This window comes from Vicugna pacos, chromosome 28 (genome assembly GCF_048564905.1).
Source record: "Vicugna pacos chromosome 28, VicPac4, whole genome shotgun sequence".
NCBI lineage: Eukaryota > Metazoa > Chordata > Mammalia > Artiodactyla > Camelidae > Vicugna > Vicugna pacos.
The window spans coordinates 17,522,565-17,538,489 of record NC_133014.1 but is presented as its reverse complement, the minus strand read 5'-3'; the positions used below and the strand labels follow the sequence as shown (position 1 = coordinate 17,538,489).

The 15,925-nt window shown below is 47.2% G+C and overlaps 1 long non-coding RNA gene across 1 annotated transcript; it reads left to right on the top strand.

The window, feature by feature from the left end:
- The first annotated feature begins 6,757 nt into the window (after nt 1-6,757).
- LOC140690118 (uncharacterized) lies at nt 6,758-11,766 on the top strand. The gene is made up of 5 exons (XR_012065302.1): nt 6,758-7,000; nt 8,337-8,507; nt 8,649-9,092; nt 9,948-10,102; nt 11,416-11,766. It is a non-coding gene; the product is annotated as an uncharacterized lncRNA (long non-coding RNA).
- The last annotated feature ends 4,159 nt before the right edge of the window (nt 11,767-15,925 follow it).

Below are 15,925 nucleotides of genomic sequence, written 5' to 3'. Positions count from 1 at the left end.
GGGCAGGGGTCAAGGGATGGTGTTCTACACCCAAGTGCAACTCTGTAACGCCCACCACTCTGCAAAAGACAGGGCAGGGGTCAAGGGATGGTGTTCTACACCCAAGTGCAACCCTGTAACGCCCACCACCCTGCAAAAGACAGGGCAGGGGTCAAGGGATGGTGTTCTACACCCAAGTGCAACCCTGTGACGCCCACCACCCTGCAAAAGACAGGGCAGGGGTCAAGGGATGGTGTTCTACACCCAAGTGCAACCCTGTAACGCCCACCACCCTGCAAAAGACAGGGCAGGGGTCAAGGGATGGTGTTCTACACCCAAGTGCAACCCTGTGACGCCCACCACCCTGCAAAAGACAGGGCAGGGGTCAAGGGATGGTGTTCTACACCCAAGTGCAACTCTGTGACGCCCACCACCCTGCAAAAGACAGGGCAGGGGTCAAGGGATGGTGTTCTACACCCAAGACAGCTTTCATACCGCTTTATTGTTCCTTCAATGAATTGAGTCACTCACTGAAAATACACACTTTTATTGCGTCCCAGATATATTATCTAAGGTATTAATCTCCACTGCACCAATTGAAATATGGGAGAAAGATGCAAACTACACCAATATGAACAACTGTAGGGTTTCGTTGTTTGGCCAACCACTTATTATGTTTGGCTGGATGCACTGGTAGAGGAGACAACGAAAAAAAAAAAAAAAAGAAATGCGAAGCTGAAGCGTGGCAAGGTGTTAATGGAAAAGGAAGTCGTCCGGGCCGGCATTCTTTATGCTTAAGCAAACATGACTTGAAAGACCTGGATTGGCGATGCGCACATTTATGTTTATGCCAGTGTTCTACGTGAAAGCCGGTACATCAAGTCTCTAATCACACTTTGTCTTATCATCAAATCTAATCTGTATTACGTTTTTTTTCTTAAACTCAATCACTCCTAAAATCAGAATCACAGGTGAGGTTTGACCTCACCACTGTCGTGACACCAGTGAAGCCTTTTGAGTAAGGTTGCCACTGGTGCCGCCGTGAGACAGACAACGTAGGGGCGGAGGGGGTTCCATCCACTGAGCGTCGGCAACGCGCGTGAGTGACACCGGGGCACCGGACTGGCTCTGGTCTTCCTCGCTGAGGCGTGCTTGCCATGTAGCGCGTGCTTAAATCCGTCGTCAGCCCGTGCCCGTGGACTCAGTCAGCGTAGTGCTTCTGCCTGGGACGTAGTGATTTCCGAATGTACCGTTTCTAGAATTGTTTTCCGGGCCTGAAGGCATGGCGGGGCGACGGCAGTGCCTTTCTGGAAGCTGACTGCTTTCTCCTTGCAGGATTCGCTGCTTCTGACTGGGTTAGCACTTTCTAGCTAACACTTTGCTCTGTTGTACAGGATGCCAGGTCTCAAGCCACACTGGAGCCAAGAAGGAAAAAAAATGACGAAGTGCAGGTAAATGGTTCTGCTGGCACCTTCTTGTCTCATTTCATTCACAGAGTGTGAACCCCTGGAGTTTTATAACCATTTGAAATTCAAAGGCAAATGCTGAGCGCACATCATCGTGAGAATTGGCGCCAATGAAGTTTGTCAGAACTGCTTTGGCATTGAACCACTGAGTGTTTTCAGCACCACTGGAAAGCTGACACCACTCGTAGACAACTCACGGGCCGGCCCAGAGGAAGGATGTCAGATCCGGTGAATTTCTCGCCTTATATTTGCTGCGCGATTTCAGCACTGATGTCTATAAGAAACACGTTTTCCCCTGAAATGTGTCCTGTGGCATCATTTTCTGTAGCATGAGAGTTTTGCCCTCTCAGATTTTCCTTAGAACTTGAAAATGCATTTCTGGAAGGCTGCTATTGACTTTGAATTTCAGAAGAGATAACAAACATGATTCATGTACAATGACTCATGCCTCCTAAATGCTCTAATCGTATAAACTGCATCCTTCAAAGCATCCTGCAGACACGTTAAATATTAATAAACACATTCATGCTCACTGATAAAACTGCAGTTGACCCTCCACTTTATGTCTACAATTAAAAATGAAGCTAAGAAGCTGGGAAGCCCTGCGTTTTTACTATTGAACTTGAACGCACTGGCTCTAATATCTCAGGGGCCCCACTTTTGCTACCAATGGAAACAATTCCACTACCATACTTTCAGTTTTCTATAATGTCCTGTTGGTTGTTTCAAATAGATAAAACTGAAAATATTTATTGTATTTTGTACACTTTTATCCATAGTTTATTCTCTTTAACATAGCGTACACTTCCACCTCCTAGTCATTAGAGGAAGAGATCATCGTTGTTCAAACCATTTAAAGAAAACCACCCCCAGTCACTGTCTATTGTATTGTCCTCTTATTGTGCCCAGGACACACCTCGAGTTCTCCAGTCATCCTTCTGGTTATCTTATCATTTATCTCTTCTCATTAAACTCCATGTACCATCAGGACAAGGCTGTTCTGTAACATATTCAAAGCTATATCCCCTCCCCCTGGGACCTAGAAGAGTATCTGAGACCTAAGTGATAATAGAGGATATTTTTTCAATGAATGAATACATGAATAAATCCCCTGTTCATAGGAGGTAAGTCAACTAAAGTCTTACTCATAGGTAATTTTCTCACTTGAGGTTAATTGTGTTTCAAGGTCATGGGAGAGAATGTGACTTTACCGTTCTCACTACATAAAAGCAACGTTCAAACAGAATTTATCAGCTGGACATCGCATATCGTTTTGAGGATTTTCTCTAATATTATTCATCCACAAAGGGGGCTGAAGTTTTTAAATTAATGAATTAGTCAGTTTCCTATGAGAACATCAGACGTGTGTGAGTAATGCAGAAGAGTACTATCTAATAGAAATACAATGTGAGTTGCACATGTAATTAAAATGGGCTACTAGTCACATTAAGAAACGTGAACAGAAGCAGGACTGAGTGACTGCACCCCTCCCCCTCCCACTAAATTCATATGTTGAAACTCTAACCCTCAACAGATGATATAGAGAGGTGGGACCTGTGGGAAGTAATTGGGTTTAGATGAGATCGTTAGGGTAAACTTCCCAGATGGGATTCCCGTCCTTCCAAGAAGAGGAGGAGACTGGAGCTCTCTGTCCCCCCTCCATATGAGGGTACAGCAAGAAGGTGGCCCACCAGCAAACCCTTACCAGGCCCCGAACCTGCCAACACCTTGACCATGGGATGCCCGTTCTCCAGAACTGTGAGAAATGAATGACCGGTGTTTAAGTCTTTTAATCTGTGGCTTTTTGTTATAGAAACCAGAATTGACCAAGACAGTAATGATGTCATTCATTAATTTAATTTAATTTAATTTTTTTAACATTTTTTATTGATTTATAGTCTTTTTACAATGTTGTGTCAAATTCCAGTATAGAGCCCAATTTTTCAGTTATACATGAACATACATATATTCATGTCACATTTTTTTTCTCTGTGAGCTACCACAAGATCTTGTATGTATTTCCCTGTGCTATGCAGTATAATCTTGTTTATCTGTTCTACAATTTTGAAATCCCAGTCTATCCCTTCCCACCATCCACCCCTTTGGCAAACACAAGTTTGTATTCTATGTTTATGAGTCTATTTCTGTTTTGTATTTATGCTTTGTTTGTTTGTTTGTTTTTTAGATTCCACATATGAGCGATCTCATATGATATTTTTCTTTCTCTTTCTGGCTTACTTCACTTAGAATGACATTCTCCAGGAGCATCCATGTTGCTTTAAATGACATTATGTTGTCAGTTTTTATGGCTGAGTAGTATTCCATTGTATAAATATACCACATCTTCTTTATCCAGTCACCTGTTGATGGACATTTAGGCTGTTTCCATGTCTTGGCTGTTGTAAATAGTGCTGCTGTGAACATTGGGGTGCAGGTGTCATTTTGAAGTAGGGTTCCTTCTGGATACAAGCCCAGGAGTGGGATTCCTGGGTCATACGGCAAGTCTATTCCTAGTCTTTTGAGGAATCTCCGTACTGTTTTCCACAGTGGCTGCACCAAACTGCATTCCCACCAGCAGTGCAGGAGGGTTCCCTTTTCTCCACAGCCTCTCCAGCATTTTTCATTTGTGGATTTTTGAATGATGGCCATTCTGACTGCTGTAAAGTGATATCTCATTGTAGTTTTGATTTGCATTTCTCTGATAATTAGTGATATTGAGCATTTTTTCATGTGTCTATTGATCATTTGTATGTCTTGTTTGGAGAATTGCTTGTTTAGGTCTTCTGCCCATTTTTGGATTGGGTTGTTTGTGTCTTTCTTATTAAGTCGTATGAGCTGCTTATATATTCTGGAGATCAAGCCTTTGTCGGTTTCATTTGCAAAAATGTTCTCCCATTCCATAGGTTGTCTTTTTGTTTTACTTATGGTTACCTTTGCTGTGCAGAAGCTTGTAAGTGATGTCATTAATTTTAATATATTTTATCTAATGCCAAATTTTCAAAATATGACTATAACATATAATCACATAAAATATTATCTATGACATTATATAAACCTTTTTATACTGTCTTCAAAATTTGGAGTGTATATTCTACTCGTGGCGGATCTCAGTTCAGACTAGTTTCATTTCAGTGTCCCATGGCCACACAAGCTGTGGCTGTCACACGGGACGGAGCAGAGCTGGACTAAGGGCTTGTTGTTGGGGTTGGACACCGCATAGTCAGGGGAACTGATGGAGGAGTCCGAGCAAGGTTTGACCTCTGCGCGTAACGTTGAGTCTGTTTTTAATGGTCAGCCTGACTGGTAACTGGAGAGAAAACTTGTTTTGTGGACGAGAATGAAGAAAGAGTGGAACACAGGGCACAAAGTGGAGCACAGGTAGGTTTCTCAGCACCTCCAACCTAGACGGCACAGACGACTTGCGGGACAGGCGGGTGCCCTTCACCATGGACTGACCTACTCATGTGACCCCAGACTCAGCGCTGCTGAAGGAAGACAACTGCTGGGAGGAAGGCAAGCGCAGGTTCAGAGGCTGTGTCACCTACAAGGTGAGAGAAGAAATCAGGGACGTCGGGTACCAGCTGTCACAGGGTTGAAGCCCTGCATCAAACTTTAAAGCATAAAAATATGGCTCCTACTTTACTTTCGCCTTCCGAATCTCATGCAAAATGTCTTTTGTGGCCAATGTAAATCCCAAACCACATAGGAAATGAATTCTGGAAAATGAAGTTCCAGCTTAACTTAATCGAAGCAGTATAAATGCGCCACTGGCAAGCAGGGGAGCTTGCTCCAATGTTTCCAGGTTCTATCAGCATGGAAATTGTTCTCTGGAAATATCAGCTCAATCACTATCACAACAGCGGGGTTTGAAGCAGGGGAGCTAACGAAGCCTCCTGCGGTACAGAAGCGGTTTTGACACTGAGAAATGGATGCCTATGGACTTTGTGTTGGTACGTGTCTCCCATCTTCTGCTGCTGTATTTTTTTTTTCCTTTCTCAATGTGCAACTGCAGACACAGACACAAAATCATTTAACCGCAGAGATCCTGAAAAGTATAAAGAATCACCCACTGAGCCCAGGCAGCACTGGTGGGCGCTAACTGTGCTTGAAGTCGGAGTCTGGATGCAGTTTTTAAAGTAAAACCATCGTGGGCCTTCAGACTAGAAGTCGCTTTTCTGATTATCAGATGGAACTTCCAGATGTGCACCTGAGACCCAGAAGCATGGGCTGAGTCACCTCAGATACGTTTATGCAGCAATTCAGAAAAATAATGGACTCTCTTTTTCAGAGATCTAATCTACTATAACCGAGATAAAATGAGAAAAGCAAATAAGATAATTCAGTGAAACTAGGATTGCCTTCCTGTTAAGTCTAGCGCACCACACATACATGATGCCTCTTTGTACTTATGTCCACGACACTGTTTAAGACTTGCCTGTGTAATGAGTGCAGGGCCGTTTTAAGTGACTGGCAACCTAAAGGCACATCCCACCAGGGGAAGGGTAAATGCTCAGGAGGTGCACTTTTAATTGCAATAAATAGACATAGCATGAAAGGTTAGGGCTAGACAAACTTTCCCCCACTGTGTCTCATTCTTGCTCTCTCTCGTTGTTGTTTTCTGTTTGTTTTTTCTTTTCTTTCCTTTTTCCTTTATTTTTTCTCGCAGCTTTGCCGTGGAGAGAGATCGTTACACACAGGTCTTCACTTACTCGCCTTTGGGCTGAATTTCAAGGGGCAGAGGGGGAGCCATGGAGAGCACTTGAGATGGACGCAGAGAGCCGGGGAGGTGTGGCCCACGACCCTGTGAATCGGCTGCACAGGGCAGATGTGGTCCTGCGACGCGTTCTGGCAAAGGCGGAGCCTAAGGAAGGGACTGCCGCGTCCCTCAGCTCCCAGGCAGGACAGAGGGGCTGACGGCGGGCCGTCTGAGGGCGAACACGGCAGGGCAAGCTGCAAGCGGACGCGAGGCCCGGCCGACCCAGGAAGGTCTGCGCCGGGAGCAGTGGAGGCGAGCAAGCAACCGGTGCCGGTGACGACAGGGCCCGGCTCTTCCCGGGCCAGCACCTCGGCGGCCTGGCCGAGGCGCAGAGCAGGGGCCACAGGCGCCTGGGGCTTGCTGTCCGGGGCGGCCGCCCGGGCAGAGGCCAGGCCCCCGCAGCCAGCGGCGGTGGCAGCCGCTCCGCCCCCCGGAGCGGGCCTTGCTGTGTGACGCGAGGCGCAGCGCGCGCGAGCGGGAGGTCTGAGCGGCGGGGCGGTTGCACAGCGACCCCGGGGGAGCGCGGCGGCCGGGAGCAGCCTGGTCCCGGCGGGAGGGCCCGTCGCCCTCGCTGGGGGGGTTCCCTGGCTCCCCGGCGCTGCAGCCTCCGTGCGCGCAGTGCGGATCGCCGTGCCCATTTGGAAGGCAGTCTGAAGGCAAGTTCAGCTTCCGTGAGGCTACTGAGGTTGCCGAGCTTCCATGTTTCTTTACATTTCCTCCACGTGGGAGTCAGAGTAAATTCTCAGCCTGTGCTGTGAATACGGTGAGAAGGCATCGTGAACATGAGCAAGTGTGTACGGTGAGTACAAGCGTGCAGCCTTTGTTTGTTCCCACTGCATGCGGTGGCCACTAGGACTGGATGGAGAGGAGCGTGTGAGGGCAAGCAACACCGAGCATATGGTTGACCTCCCTTTTCTTTTCCTTGTTTTTTTCCTTCCTTCCTTCCTTCTTTTCTTCCTTCCTTCCTTCCTTCCTTCCTTCTTTCCTTCCTTCCTTCCTTCCTTTCTTTCTCTCTCTCTCTCTTTCTCCCTTTCTCTTTTCTTTTCTTTTTGAGCCACATAGTCTAAGGTTTTTCTTACAGCAGCCCGACCTAAGACCGCCCACCCTTTCGCAGCCATCGCTTCAGGCATCTTGAACGGCCATGTCCTCTCCTGACTGGGTGTCCTGGGGTTGGTCCCCGCTCCCTTTTTCCACATGGCTAACTCCTAGGAAGTCCTCCTGTTTGGGAGACTGTGCTAACAAAGATTCCCAGACACAGCCGCGCAGAGAACGTAAGTGTCCTTCTTCTGGGAGGAGCAGTCGGTGAGTGGGAAGCTCTGCTCCCTGTGGTCCCTCAGACACAGCCACCTTCCTTGCGGTCACTGCTCTGCCAGCCTCTCGGCCCTCGCGGCCACCTGCATGATCGAAGCCGGGTCCCACCACGTGCAGACTCCATCCGGGTGGTTCTGGCCTTGGCCTCGTGCAGCTGCCGTCAGCCGTGGGACGAGAGCCGGGGCCGGGCCGGGCGTCTTTCCTCAAGTTGTCTCGGGGCCGCTCCGTCCATGGGGCTTTGGTCCTCCTCGCAGCCCGGCGGCCCCAGGACAGCGGTGCTGCTTAGAGCTGAAAACTTTAGAAGTGGGTTGTCCATGCAGGTGGCAGCTGTCTTGCTTGCTGTGACTTTTATGTCGTCCTCTATTGGTTAAAACAGGTACAAAAGCCCCCTGGGGGATGTGCTTGAAGAGGGAGGGTCCAAGCAGTGTGCCGGGCGGAGGCGCTGGGGAGGCTGGGAGGCCGGGGCCGGGGCCCACAGCGGGCAGCGGGTGCTCGTTAGGGCAGCTGGAGAGGACGCGACCTGCGCCCCCACGGGGGTGGGGGTGTCGGCCAAGGCTCAGCCTGCGTTCTGAGCAGCCGGGGGTGGGGCGAGCTCCGACAGTGCCTCAGGAAGGAGGCTGTCTCTGCGCAGGAGGCCAGGCTGCTGGACAGCAATGGCATCCAGCGCTCTCCTCTGACCGCCCTTTCCTGATGACACCGCAGCGCGGCCATTCGTGCCACCCGGTGAAACTTTTTATAGACATCACTTGTTAACGACTGTGCAATAATGACAGTAATCTCTAACCAGACAGCTATGCGATGACTGACTTTTCATTGCTTTCAAGAACTTTGTCATTTAGGAACTGCGATGGTCTTTTGATTTGTCAACTTGGCTGGGCTGCCGTCTCCAGCGAGTCCCTGCAGATTAACCCAGGTGTGCCTGTGAAGTTTCTTTCCTACCTGTGATTAAAGTCATCACCAGCTGACAGCCAGGGAGGCCATCCCGGATAATTAGGGTAGGTCTGGCTTAGCCAGTTGAAATGTCTTAAAATCAGAGCCGAGGCATCCGCGCGCTCGGAGTGCCCCCGGCTCTTCCCGATGATCCGCCCCACGAACTTTAGGCTTGCCTGACAAGCCCTGCCGTTGCCATCGTGTAGGCCGACTCCGCGCGACACCTTTCAATATTTGTCTCCTGCTGGTTGAACTGCACTGATACAGGGAGGAGATTTTGGTTCTTAGAAATGATACCGCCACGGAACAGAATCTGAAGTAAGAAGTAAATGACCAAGAGAAGCTTATCAGTCTAATGAATACAGAAAATGCATAGGGAAAAAAAAAAACTGGAAATCTGAAATCCCTAGGTGTGAAATGTTACAGGAAATGAAGCGCCGAGGTGATTGCTAACCATGCTCACCTTGCCTCGTTCTGTGGATGAGAGGGAAGGGTGAGGAAGGAGAAAATAGAGCAAGTTCTAACGGATGAACACCCTGGCACCACAAGGCTGGGAGCTTTGCAGCAGTGCTGATGCGCTAACTCAGCTGGAAAGTCTGCCGCATCTGTTTGCAGCTGGACCACATGCATTTCCTCTCCTCTCACGCTAGGTCGGTATTTCTGACGAAAGACAGAACATGGAATGTTTTGCCCCTGAAAATGCAAATAAATTTACCCTCACAGAGGCGCCCAACTCACCCATGATAAATGGAGGCCTTGAAATGTTTCCTCCTGTGAATTACATATTACAGTCACACCTTCCATTTTGGGGGCCTTCACACGCCCACCTGCTGCCCGCCCAACAGCAGCCGCCTCCGGCTGCAGAACCTGATTAGGGAGCGAGGCCACTTGGAGATTTGAAATGATTCTGTATTGACTTTTTTTTTTTTTTAATAAGGAAAACATAGCCAGCAGGGAAATGTGTAGTAGCAGTCTTTATTTAATTATAGTCAGGGTCATACCTCATTTTCTCTCTTTCATAGGAGCAAACCGCGAATAGTCCAGGCTTCCTTCTCCCATTACACGCAACTGAAGCACACTGGGTGCTGCTCACTTGATAGGCTTAAGGGAAGAGTCACAAGGCCAGGCTGTGCACACTCCGCCCTTTGTTTGACATCCCTTAAAGCCCTTCAAAAAGAATTCTCCAGGCAGGTGTCATTATACACGAGGACACTGGGGCTGCGAAAATTAACAGTCATACCCAAGGCAAAAGGGCGCTTTTAATTAAGGCTGGCGTCTCCTTCTGCTCTGCCATGGTGTCACGATTTGATAGGAGTCACATGAGAAATAAACCCAATGGCAGTAAATACACTTGTGAACTAGCTACTAAAAATAGTTATGTGCTGTGAACTCTTTTTGTAAAACAAAAGCTATCCTTGTGGGCCTCACTCACCCCCTTTTCCATGTATTTTTTCTTTAAATTTTGAGAAAGATTAAAAAAAAATCTGTTTTTCCTAACATGTCAGCTGTCCCTCCCGGGATCTGGGGAAGAGATCATTTGCTGAAACTAAATGGAAAAGCAGCTTCGCACGTGCTGGTGCAGCATCTGCAGAAGAGCGGTTTCCTACCAGCAGGGCAGACTGATCAGACCCACGGCGTGGCTGCACACTGCTCACGCCAGGTAATTATCCGCGTAAATGACCCGTCTGATCCTGCCCCTCCTCCCACAACCTGCCTCAGCACAGAAATATCTGAAACAGAAAACGAGTGGTGGGCGGAACAGGCAATTTTAGGAATGATTATGGGAATAGTCTTGTAATCTCATTAATCTAGCTTTTCATAGACTAACGGACTAGAGAACGCCGTCCACTTACATTTAGCAAGTTCTACAATAATCAAACAGTCTCTATCAGGAAATGTCTTTATGTAAAAGTAGGAGGCATTGGTTCAGTAGAGACAAGATATGAGTAAGTGACCATGATGAAATGCTGGGATGTAAATATGTTTGTATATGATTAACATGAGTTAATATGCATATACATACAAATACAAACACCGGGCTCGTCTGCATTATGTCTAAATCAGTATGTACTTGCCTTCTTATTTATAAACGATACACAGATTGGTTAGTGTGATAACAGCTGAAGGAAATATTTTGCATTGTGATGGTTTTGAAATCTAGTTCCCATTGAAAAGCTTTAATTTCTCCTCTGTGTTGAAAACTAGCTCAACCTCAAGAAACATGGTTTTGTTGCTTTGTTCAAAAATGCGTGTCACTCGGCCACTGAGTTCTGAGCTTTCAACTGTTTCTGTTTTTCGTTTCGGCTCTCTTCCTGGCTGGGAGCGGATGAAGCAAGGTCAGGAGGGGCGTGAAGCCCGCGTTGGAACCTGAAGGAGGCCTAAGGGGGCTCTCGTTTGCTGAAGGCTGGCATTTCCTCACTTCCATCCTCTCTGGGGACAAACCGCGTGGCCGCCGTGTCCCGTCTGTGTCTGGATAACCTTTGCTCTAGACGGCTGTGTGTGGATTAACTCATGATGGTTATTGATTCAGACTGCCTACAGCGGAGGCAGAAACCAGCCTCGTCCGCTCCCCATCACAGCAGCAGCTCCCGGGCCAATTTCTAGAATCACTAGATGTTGATTCTAATAAGAAATACAAGCATTTTTTTCTTTCCTGAAATTAAATTCTGAATTGCTAGTAGATTAGAAGTAGTTAGGCTGAAGATTTACATTAACTCAGAAAGCTTTCTAACCAAATAGGAAAAAAACAACTAGAACACGGTTTACATTGTAAAAGGTTTGAGTCTCTTGACGCTGTGTGCAAAGTGTAATTTGCATATAAACAATTGGAATGGCAATCATAATTATTTTCCTTTCAAGAAAGCACATTAAGGATGTCTAAGGGGTAGCAATGTTTAAGTCTAATTTTAACACTGGTTTGTGTTTAAATGGGGTAATAATGCATAATTTATTTAAATACTTTTTATTCTGGAGCTGAAATCTTCTTCCTGTGGTGCTCCGACCCTCCCCACGCCCAGTCTCAGTGTCCAGGGGAAAAGGGGACACTTGGTCGCAGAAGCGCGGTGAGTCTGCAGCTCCAGTCTGGGATCTCACGCCTTGGAAGGCCCCCAGTCTGCTGTTCATTTCACAGTGCTTTGTGAAAAACTTCTTGAATGAAATACGGAAACTCAATTTTCAGACTTATTGCAGAGAGTCAGAAAATAACTCCACTAACAGAGAAGTGGAACTGAGGTTCACAAAGAAGGGTTTGCTTCAGAACCTACTACTGGGCACTAGGCTTGGCCCTGATTTACAAATAAAGACGACATACGGTGCTGACTCTGATTGCTGGTGTCCCTTGTCATTATTAAGTCCTCAAAGGCCTCAGTGTCAGACATGCACCATTTGGAACAATAATTGTGTAGCATTTAAGAATACTGTATCTGGGGGCAGGGTGCAGCTCCACCAATAGAATGCCTGCTTAGCACGCGTGAGGTCCAGGGTTCGATCCCCAGTGCCTCCATTAAAAACAACAAGTAAGTAAGCAAACCTAATTACCTCCCCCCAAAACAACAAAAATAACAGCAAGAACAAAAAACAAAGTTAAAAAACTTTTTTTAATTAAAAAATAAAACAGTCCTTTATCTGCAGTCAGAATATTAAGGGTTTAAAGCCAAGATGTGTTACTTTCTGTGTGGCCTTGAGAAGGTTACAAACCTTTCCGAAGCCTCGGTTACCCGTCCCAGTGAAATGTTACTATGAATCTCATTTTATCGTGAAGATAAAATGAGAAAATAAACAAGTCTTTAACAAAGATCAGCAGACAGTCACTGCTTCAAAGGGTTAGCGTGTATTCACGCTGCTAACGCAGTGGTAAACATTAAGCCATTTGCAGATGAGTCTGATTTCTTGTTTCTGATAAATGCAAATCAGTGTTACGAGACAGACTTGGTTTCGCTTGAAGTTTATTACATTAATAGCACTCATTGTGCAGGCAAAGGCTAGACAAGTGTCAAGGAGGCTGTTGATGAAGGGAGACAAAATGTTAGTGGGAGCTGAAAAAGAAGGGAAGACGTTGAAGCGGGAGGAAGGGGGGCAGGGCACAATCATGAAGGAAGAACACAGCCACTGAGGACAGGACAGACTGGTTAGAACCAAGACGGCGGGAGGCTCGACTTCCAGTGGGCCCTGAGCCTCATGGCGCAGCCACGGCGCCGTGACAGGTTCTAGGCTGACCATGAAAGCTCAAAAAGTGGGTGGGGGGCGCTTCCTGGAAATCCTCGCCCCTTCCCCGGAGCGGCTGGGACAGCTCTCCTGCTTGTGAGCACGTGATGTTCCCAAGCCCACGGAAGCTAACGGCTCTGCGCCTCGAGGCCGCGCTCTGTCCTGCTGTCTGAGATGGCCTGCACCCTGCCTGCGGGGTGTCCGTCTCCCAGGCTGTTCTGTGTTTTCCCTCCTGTGGGGTGTGTCTCTCTCTAAACAGTCTTTCACTTCAAGAGCCCTGCTCTGGAAGTCTTTCCTGCACAAGGCAAGAACGTCTCCCACAACAAACTTACTGGGAGGCGAAATCGATGGTGATTTGTGCTTTTCAGTGGAACAGTTGGCAGAATCATACCCTGTTGTTGCTTGGAAAACACAGAAGGTATTTAATAAAACTGTGAATCTAAGGTTTCCAGGAAAAGTATTATAAACTTGCTTTTTTTTTTAAGCTGTGTGTATTAAGCTATAGGAAGAGAAAGCTGAACTAAAGGAGACATTTTCAGTTCACAAGTGGCATTAGGAGTAAATGTAGAGGACACGGGACTGGATTAGTTTGAAAAGAAAACTGCATTTTCTCCAGCCCTTCCTATTAGTAAACGATTCTCAAAATAAGAAATGGCCCCGTGGTAAGAATTAAGTTTAGTGTGGCTTTAGGATCCTCTGTTAGTAATTTAGAAACTTATCGAGGTGCTAGGTAGACCCCATCAGCTACACAGAATGTGTCTAAGGATCTTACAGGGTCTGCCCCGTCCTCTGCACAAAATAGGGGAGGTCTGTTTTGGAAATGATTGTGGATACGACTTCTTGTTTCCCTGCTCAGGGAAGCCCTCAGGAGCCAGGCACGGTGAGGTGAGAGCAGGTTCATTCAGAGAAAGGAGGGGGCACGTTCCACGGGCACAGCGCGGGCCGTCCCGCAGGGTGAGGAGGAGAGAGGCCGGGGGCGTGGGGGGGTGGTTTAAAGTGGAAATAGATACACGTTCCATAGACAGGACACAGGCCATCTCAGAAGGCGAGAGAGAGAGAGAGCGCGCAAACACGGGCGCAGGGTGGCCGGTGTCTGTGGACTTGGTAGCTTCACGTGCTAAGGGGAGGGGGGATCATGCCAGCCGTCTTGCAGAAGGAGCAGGGATTTCCAGGGACTGGGCCCCCCGCCTGCCTTCCGAGCTTTCACGGCCGGTCTAGGAGCTGTCCTGCGCCTGGGAGTCGCACCTTCGGCCGTCTCGGTCCTGACCGCTCTGTCCTGTCCTCGGCGCTGTCACTCCTGCCCCCTCCGTCCTGTCTCATGTTGAGGCGTGACGCAAACAGCAGTTACACGCATACAAAGCTCACGGCATTTTTAAGGGCGCAGTATCAGAATGGACTAGCAGTGTCAGCAGCCATTCGGAATAAAAAGACATGCCCACACCGACGCTTCTATGACCACGGCGCAGCCTGGGAAGACGCTCAGCTTCAAACACCGCTTGCTTCTGGCAGGAAAGAAAGTGCACCTCACAGGTTAGAGCCGGGAGTCACCAGGGACACAGGATCTGAGAGTCGCACCCCGGCTCCAGACGCTAACCGAGGCGACTCCCCGTCCTTGGAATGGGGAGCCCTGAGGACGCACCCCTAGCTGCTTCCAGAACTGCCCGGACCAGTGACTGCCTCTCGTTTCTCAGCTTCTTGAACAGGAGTGTCTGCTGTGGTTATACTGAGCTTGTGTCACTGTTGTATGTTGGCAGTTTGAAGAGTCAAACGTATCTTTTGAGTTCATGGATTCCTGGAATTATGGAAACAAATGAAGTGCTCTGCAAAGAAGCAGCATTGTAAATATCCACAACCGATACGAATGATGAACATGGACTTCAAGACTGACACTTTGACTGAGTAAGATATTGGCGTTTTGGCAAAGTGCACATACGCTTTACAGATGGTCTGGGGCGGAAATCACTGGACTCAGACAGCAGGACAGGGTAAAGCGCCACATGACTCTGACTTGCCCATCTGAACAGTCATGGCCAGAGGAACATCCACACACAGAACCCAAGCCGAGACATGGTGAATGGCTCCACATCGGGGCTTGCCCTCCGTCGGTATGTGAGGAGAAGATCGCACTTCGCACGCTGTGTGTGAAAGGTCACGTGGAGAGACCCCGGTGATCCTCGCCACCTCAAGCAGGGCCAGCCTTTTACCAAACCTGCCGGCTGAGCGCAGCTGCATGAGTAACCCCGGATGAGATCAGCAAAGGGAATTTTTTCCCACAAAATTAATATAGACGCATTTTTGTTTAGTCTTTTAAACAGGAGCATGCTTGTATAGCACAGGTAACCAATGCGGTGATTAATACCACCAATTCCAACACCAGTGACCTAGCTCACGAACGCATGCATGTCGTGGTTACAAAGAATAAAAATAATGAAACAATCCCGGTCTTTAAAAGAAAAAAAAGAAAAGAAAAGAAACGTAAGGGGGAAAAACATTTCTTTGTTGCAAATTAGTTGAATTAATAAACCGTGTAGCTTTTTCTCTTTTTGTTTTTAGATCATTTTTCTCATCTATGGAATAACAAAACATAATTTTGCCCATTTAACCCTTTCCCCATTTGAGGATTAGATGAGCTAATATATGCCAGCCTCTCTGAAAACTATAAAACATCTAGAATAAAGCTGTTTGTAAAGATAGGTAGAAGGAATTTCGTGGTTGGAAACACATTTTAAGCACTGAGTCTATCACATCGTTCCCTAGGGATGTTTGGAAAGCTAGTTGGAAATGTAATGAGATTTTTAACTGATAATGCAAACATACAATTTTTTTTGAATTTTTGCCAATAGTAAATACTTCGAGAAATTATACCTTTTTTGTCTCAAATAGAATGAGAAAGACTCTTGATCGCTATTTTTGAAATTCTAAGGCTTTCAAAATGCAAGGCGTGTGTAATTTCACATTTTGGATTGTGGTAGGAACTTGGTCCCTCCATAATTAGTGGACACTTATGTCATATTCCAAAAAATCTCAGCTAACAAAGAGGTCTTACATGCTCTCTTTCCCTGGAAAAGCCTGTGACCCCTTAATAAGTCACAATAATTTTCCTAAAAAAAAAATACTGTGAGTTCTTTCAAATGTATGTCATTAGTAATCCTTTCAAATAACCTCTTGGAGTAGGTTGCTTTGTAACTGCAACCTCCAGCTTCTCTCTTCTGCTGTTTATCACAACATCTAATCTTTCCTACTTGAATATCACGGTGCCCTTCTGCCTCTCGTGGGCACG